The 7227-nt window shown below is 42.7% G+C and overlaps 1 long non-coding RNA gene across 1 annotated transcript in view; it reads right to left on the reverse strand.

Annotated features, from left to right (window-relative positions):
* LOC139028959 (uncharacterized) overlaps window positions 1–7227 on the reverse strand; it is a 38941-nt gene that overhangs the window by 22589 nt on the left and 9125 nt on the right. The window lies entirely within an intron of this gene.

Consider the following 7227-nt stretch of genomic DNA (forward strand, 5'->3'; position numbering starts at 1 on the left):
CAGGGTATGTGTCCACTGCTATAGCTGATAGTCAGCCAGCCAGTTTAGCAGCCAGCCAGCCAGTTAGTCAGCCCAGCCAGTTAGTCAGCAGCCAGTTAGTCAGTCAGCCAGCCAGTTAGTCGGCAGCCAGTTAGTCAGTCAGCCAGCCAAGTTAGTCAGGCAGTTAGTCAGCCAGCCAGTTAGTCAGCCAGCGTTAGTCAGTCAGTCAGTCGCCAGCCAGTTAGTCAGCCAGTTAGCCAGCCAGCCAGTTAGTCAGTCAGTCAGTTAGTCAGTCAGTCAGTCAGTCTGAACCCCATATGACTTCCCTTTAGCTCTTCAGCTCCAGCAGATGAAGAGTCTAATCATGTTTCTGCTTAGGTCTTTCTTTTCCTAACGACTTAATGCTAATGAAATGGAGGGTTTTAATAACACATCATAATACAGCTGGAAAAAACGTTGAAGTTCCTGTCTGAAAAGGAATTTCATTAAATACAGACTCTATCTCTCTTGCTCTCTTTCTCCATCCCTCCCTCCCTAGTCTCTCTCTCTCTCTTGCTCTATATCTCTTGCTTTCCCTCACTCTTTCTATCTCCGGTCCATCCCCCTCTCTCCCGCTCTCTCTCTTTCTGTCTCCCACTCTCTCTATCTTTCTCTCGCTATCCTCCTCGTCTCTACCTCCTCTCTCGCTATCCCTCTCGCTCTCTACCTCTCTCGCCTCTCTCCAATTTCAATTTAAGGGCTTTATTGGCATGGGAAACATATGTTTACATTGCCAAAGCAAGTGACATAGATAATAACATTAACAAAATTAACTCTAAACATTGTGATGCACCGATATAACATATTTGGCCGATACCGATATCCAATATTTTCCTTGAAAAAAAACGATAACCGATATTTACAATTTTAGCGGCCTTTAAGCATTCTAGTACATGTAGTAGATAAACACACACACGGACACAGAGATCGAAGCACTGCATCTCAGTGCAAGAGGCGTCACAAACAGTCCCTGGTTCGAACCAGGCTGTATCACATCCGTCCGTGATTGGGAGTCCCATAGGGAGCGCGCACAATTGGTCCAGCGTCGTCCGGGTTGGCCGGGGTAGGCCGTATGTTAAATAAGAATTTGTCCTTAACTGAAAAAAGGTTACACACACACACCTGACAAAAAGTATTTGTTGGCATTTACATATGTCCCATTACCAGTAAAACATAATCAAAACCTATTTTTTCACTTACTTGCTGTTTGGTTGTTCATTTGTTCAGTCGTTTCATTCTCAACCATGATTTCATCATACATGTCAAGCAGTGAAGTTTCAGCTCTGCCTGTCCGTGGCTCTCTCTTCCTCGGTTATGTGTTGTGTAGTAGGGTATGTGTTGTGTAGAGACATAGGGTATGTGTTGTGTAGTAGGGTATGTTTTGTGTAGTAGGGTATGTGTTGTGTAGAGACATAGGATATGTGTTGTGTAGCAGGGCATGTGTTGTGTAGTAGGGTATGTGTTGTGTAGAGACATAGGATATGTGTAGAGACATAGGATATGTGTTGTGTAGTAGGGTATGTGTTGTGTAGAGACATAGGATATGTGTAGAGACATAGGATATGTGTTGTGTAGTAGGGTATGTGTTGTGTAGTAGGTATGTGATGGGAGGTTGGGATAAACTGGGCCCGGGTGGGTAAGGGTGAGTAAAGATGAGAGGTTGGGTTAAACTGGGCCCGGCTGGGTAAGGGTGAGTAAAGATGGGAGGTTGGGATAAACTTGGCTTGGGTGGGGTAAAGGGGGAGAACTGGGAGGGGGTGGTGGAGAGGGATGAATTTGGTCTGAGAGACGGAAGGACATAATTATACTACAATGTAAATAAAATAAATACGAGTTCTGGATAGATTAGGAAAGGATGTCGAATCATTATTATTCTTTGTTGGTCATTATAACTAAGATTCAATGGTGGTTATTGGTGAGAATGGAGAGGGGRCTTGGGTGACTGGAAAGGCATCAGACACTTCTCAGAGGTGTGTGAGGCCTCCATTCATCCCATTTCAGTCTCTCGGTGGACCCACTTTCCCCAAGTAGACCCCCACCAGCCACGATACTTTCATTTAACTTATAAGTTAATACAAACTGACCACAGCACTTAAAGGGATAATCCACTACAAACCAGTAATTCCTATCATTAACAGTGTTACACAGAGTTGAATAACACTAATATGTGAAAACAATATTTTTTGGTGAACAATTGGTAAAGATGAAGGAAAAAGGAAACCGCACACTGCTCTTGATAGTATCACTGATATTTAATAAGCTTACGTATCGGCCTCTTGTCAGAGCTTTTTGTGAGTTAAAAAAAAARAAGTGCACCCTTATGTAGACCTAGCCCCACCCACATCCGTTCCACACATCGAAAGGGGTTGGAGGCGAAGGAAAAACWAATAAGTGCTACCAAATATAACAATATGCATTTCATAAATATTCAAATAAAGTGTGTAAATAAGACGTATTAAACACGTCTGTAAAACCACAATGAGGACATAGCAAGTTCTCATTAGTCATTGTGTACATCGTATGAAAAACATCAGAGTAATCTTAAATAGGAACATAATTCATGTTCAAATTCACAACATAACATACATAGGCATTTCATCATGAAGTCCTTTAGGAAATAATGTCTGGAGGGTGAAAATCCCAAAACATTCTCTTTTACTCAGAGTATTATTAATATCACCTCCCCTGTCTGATRTCTTAACTTTCTCTATACCACAAAATCTAAAAAGGTAGAAATGTCATGCTTTAGGTCATTAAAATGTACTGCGACTGGATAATCCCTGTCATTTCTCCTGATTTAACTTTTATGTTCACTGATTCTCTGTTTGAGAGATCAAGAGGTTTTACCGACATAGCAGAGCCCACATGGACATTTAATAATGTAAATAACATGGGTGGTGGAACACGTAATAATGTCATTTACTCAGAACCGTTTTCCTGTATGTGGGTGGCAGAAATATTCACACTTCATCATATTGTTGCACTGTGCGCATCCTCTGCATTTATAGCTACCATTTGGAAGAGGGCGTAAAAGAGCCTGGCTGATTGTCTTTTGTGGCTGGCAGTTGGCACGAACCAATTTATCGCTCTTAACACCAATAAAGTGTGGATTTTTAAATTCAGCTGGCAAAGCTGGTCGATGATAAAAATATACCAGTGTTTCTGATCACCATCCCCACTTTTCGCAAATTCAAAGTACTATGTGCGTGTGAACATTACGCGTGTTCTTGACGGGTCCTTTGTAGCAGTTTCATCTCGTGTTTTCCCCATGCCAAATAAGATCTTCATCCCACACAGTGCTTGACGAATAGCCTCTTCTTAAGAAACCTAATAGCGCATCTCCGCTGCCTTTTTCTAGATACATCCTCTGATGGAGTTGCACTATACGGCGCAGTCTAAAACTGGCTTCTTGAAGTCTCTTTTTAATGGCCTCAGGGCTGGAAGCTTCACCCCTGTAATAGAGTATTTCTGTCTGTTTCTTTTCTATACAGAGTTGTAAACAAGGTTCCATTTGATTTCTCAATCCACATATCGAGATAATGAACACGTTGAGTGTCACGTTCAATAGTGAATTTGAGATTGGGGTCAATGTCATTGAGTAGTGCCATAAAATCTGACAGCTCCTTTTCCGTTCCCTCTCATATGCGAAAAATGTCGTCAATATATCGATACCACTTCAGGACTTTATTCAAAAATKGATTTTCGTTTACATTATTAACAAAACATTCTTCAAAAAGACCCACATAAAGGTTAGCATAACTCAGAGCGAATGTGGAGCCCATCGATGTTCCATTCGTTTGGAGGTAGTATTCATCATCAAACCTGAAATAGTTAAACGTCAAAACATATTCAGCAAGCTCTAGAATAAAGTTTGTTGGTGGATATTCGTTAGTATCTCTGTCTCCCAAATAGTGAGCTGAGGCTGCCAGCCCCCCACATGGGGAATGCTGGTATATAGACTCTCGACATCTAATGTGACCAAAATACAGTCTTCTGTTAAACCCGTTATTGGTGAGATCTTGTTTATGAAGTCTATAGAGTCTTTTACATGTGATGGCAATGCTTGCACATGAGTTTTAATAAAAGAGTCTACAAAGTTCAACAACGGCTCTAGCATTGAGTCTATTCCTGCAACCACTGGTCTGCCTGGATAGTTGCCTTGTTGTGTTTTATGTTTGTGTAATTTCGGTAAAATGTACAGGCATGGACGTATGGCACATTTGCAGCAGAGATATTCATATTCAGGTTTTGAGATAAGGTGGTTTAATAGGGCTCCAGATTAGAGCATATTTCCCTTTGGAACACCTGTGTGGGATCAACACTCAGTTTTCTATAGAAACGTTCATTGTGGAGTTGTCTCTCATCGTCTAAAACAACCACAGCAACCCCCTTATCTGCAGGTTTAACTCTTTCCAGGTCGTTACTGTACAAGAGAAAGTAGGGCACTATGTTTTCTGTCAATATACCTGGTAAAATAACGGTTCATAAACAACTAAGATAAAATCTGGGATGTTTTATATTTTCCCAAAATAATTTTTACTGGTTTAATTCTTCTTAAGAGAGAGATCTGTCCCAGTTCACCTAGCCGTGCTGCTGCTCCATTTCAACTGTTCTGCCTGTGGGCTATAGAACGCCTGACCTGTTTCACCGACGTGCTAAACCTGTCCCAGTACTGCCTGTTTTCAAACTCTCTAGAGACAGCCGGAGCGGTAGAGATACTCTCCAATGATCGGCTATGAAAAAGCACTGACATTTACTCCTGAGGTGCTGATTTCTGTTGCACGCCCTCGACAACCACTGTGCATTATTATTATTTGACCATGCTGGGCATTTCTGAACATTTTGAAAACATCTTGGCCCATGTTCTGTTATACCATCTCACCCGGCACAGCAGAAGAGGACTGGCCATCCCTATAGCCTGGTTTTCTCTAGGTTTCTTCCTAGGTTTTGGCCTTTCTAGGGAGTTTTTCCCTAGCCACCGTGCTTCTACACCTGCATTGCCTTGCTGTTTTGGGGTTTTAGGCTGGGTTTTGTACAGCACTTTGAGATATCAGCTGTTGTAAGACGGGATTTAATAAATATATTTATTTGAGGTACTGATGAATGAGGGGAAAAGAGCAACACACTCCAATATGTCTGTATGTGGAAGGAAGTTAACAATTTGAGGCTGTGTGAACGTCTAACTGTTTTGTGGGATGATTGACAGGGCTACAACTCTCATTATCAGTAGCTGTCTCTCTTAGGTAAGTGTATTAATGAATCTCTCTGAGTCAGAACACCTCCCTCCACATCACTGATGAGGTATCAGAACACCTCTCCTCCACATGTGATGAGGTATCAGACCACGCTCTCCTCCACATGTGATGAGATCATGAACACCTCTCCTCCACACAGTGATGAGGTATCAGAACCCTCTCCTCCACACAGTGATGAGGTATCAGAACCACCTCTCCTCCACACAGTGATGAGGTATCAGAACACCTCTCCTCCACACAGTGATGAGGTATCAGAACACCTCTCCTCCACACAGTGATGAGGTATCAGAACACCTCTCCTCCACATCGTGATGAGGTATCAGAGCACTCTCTCCTCCACAAGTGATGAGGTTCAGAACACCTCTCCTCCACACAGTGATGAGGTATCAGAACCTCTCCTCACCAAGTGATGAGGTATCAGAACCGCTCTCCCCACATAGTGATGAGGTATCAGAACCCTCTCCTCCACACAGTGATGAGGTTATCAGAACCTCTCTCCTCCACACAGTGATGAGGTATCAGAACACCTCTCCTCCACAAGTGATGAGGTATCAGACACCTCTCCTCCACACAGTGATGAGGTATCAGAACACCTCTCCTCCACACAGTGATGAGGTATCAGAACACCTTCTCCTCCACACTTGTTGATGAGGTATCAGAAACACCTCTCCCCACATGTGATGCAGGTATCAGAACTCTCCTCCTCCAACAGTGATGAGGTATCAGAACCTCTCTCCTCCAACACAGTGATGAGGTATCAAGAACTCCTTTCAAACTCTGCCAGCCAGGACAGGCATCGCACACCTAAGAGTAGGATCATAACTATATCTGTATTGGGGATGCAACGGTACAGTGGGCCACGGTTCGGTATGTATCACGCTTTGTGGGTCATGGTAACAGTACGGTATCTTTATATTTAAGAAAAAATAGAAACACATCACCCTTTAAAACAATGAAATATTTATTTTGCCTATAGACAAATAAAACTTTCCATTCTGAAAATGGCAGCATGACTGACTAGGCCTGGTTTCTGTCTCTACTGTATGAAATCAAGGGGAGAAAAATATTAAAATTAAAAAGTGGCTTCTTAGCTTTGACAACCTGTAGCTCTTCATCTCCCAATCCAGTACATAGTGAACCGTCACAGAGAGGTAGCTTCCAGTACATAGTGAAACCGTCACGATGAGGTAGCTTCCAGTACATAGTGAACCGTCACAGAGAGGTAGCTTCAGTACACGTGAACCGTCAGTGAGGTAGCTTCCAGTACATAGTGAAACCGTCACGAGAGGTAGCTTCCAGTACAAGTAGAACCCGTCAGTGAGGTAGCTTCCAGTACATAGTGAACCTTCACAGAGAGGTAGCTTCCAGTACATAGTGAAACTTCACAGAGAGGTAGCTTCCAGTACATTAGTGAACTTCAGAGAGTAGCTTCCAGTACATAGTGAAACTTCACAGAGAGGTAGCTTCCAGTAATAGTGAACTTCACAGAGAGGTAGCTTCAGTTAGTAACCTTCACAGGAGGTACTTCCAGTACATAGTGAACCTTCACAGAGAGGTAGCTTCCAGTACATAGTGAACCGTCACAGTGAGGTAGATAGGGTGTCTGTGTCAATTCCTTTTCAATTTCTCTCTGTTATGTTTCATAGACTTTGGGAATTTCTTTGCTAATGAAATGTGTGCGGGGGGGAATTTTTTTTCATCAGGTGACGAAATCCCGAGTCAGTAAACCACCGAATAGGGCTGCAAATCTTTGGCTATGGATACCCCACTGCTTCCGTTATTTCTTTATGTTTTTCTGATTTGTCGCATATTGTTGTTGGAAGGCAGCAGTGAAGAGATTGTTGTGTTTTCACTGATGATGTGGACTCTCAATGCTCCAGCTCCACCACGTAAATGACACATGTTACAAGTGTTTCCACTCGAGTAGCCGACAGTGGTAAAGCAAATGCTTGCA

Source organism: Salvelinus sp. IW2-2015, linkage group LG16, assembly GCF_002910315.2.
Source record: "Salvelinus sp. IW2-2015 linkage group LG16, ASM291031v2, whole genome shotgun sequence".
In the NCBI taxonomy this organism is placed as follows: Eukaryota; Metazoa; Chordata; class Actinopteri; order Salmoniformes; family Salmonidae; genus Salvelinus; species Salvelinus sp. IW2-2015.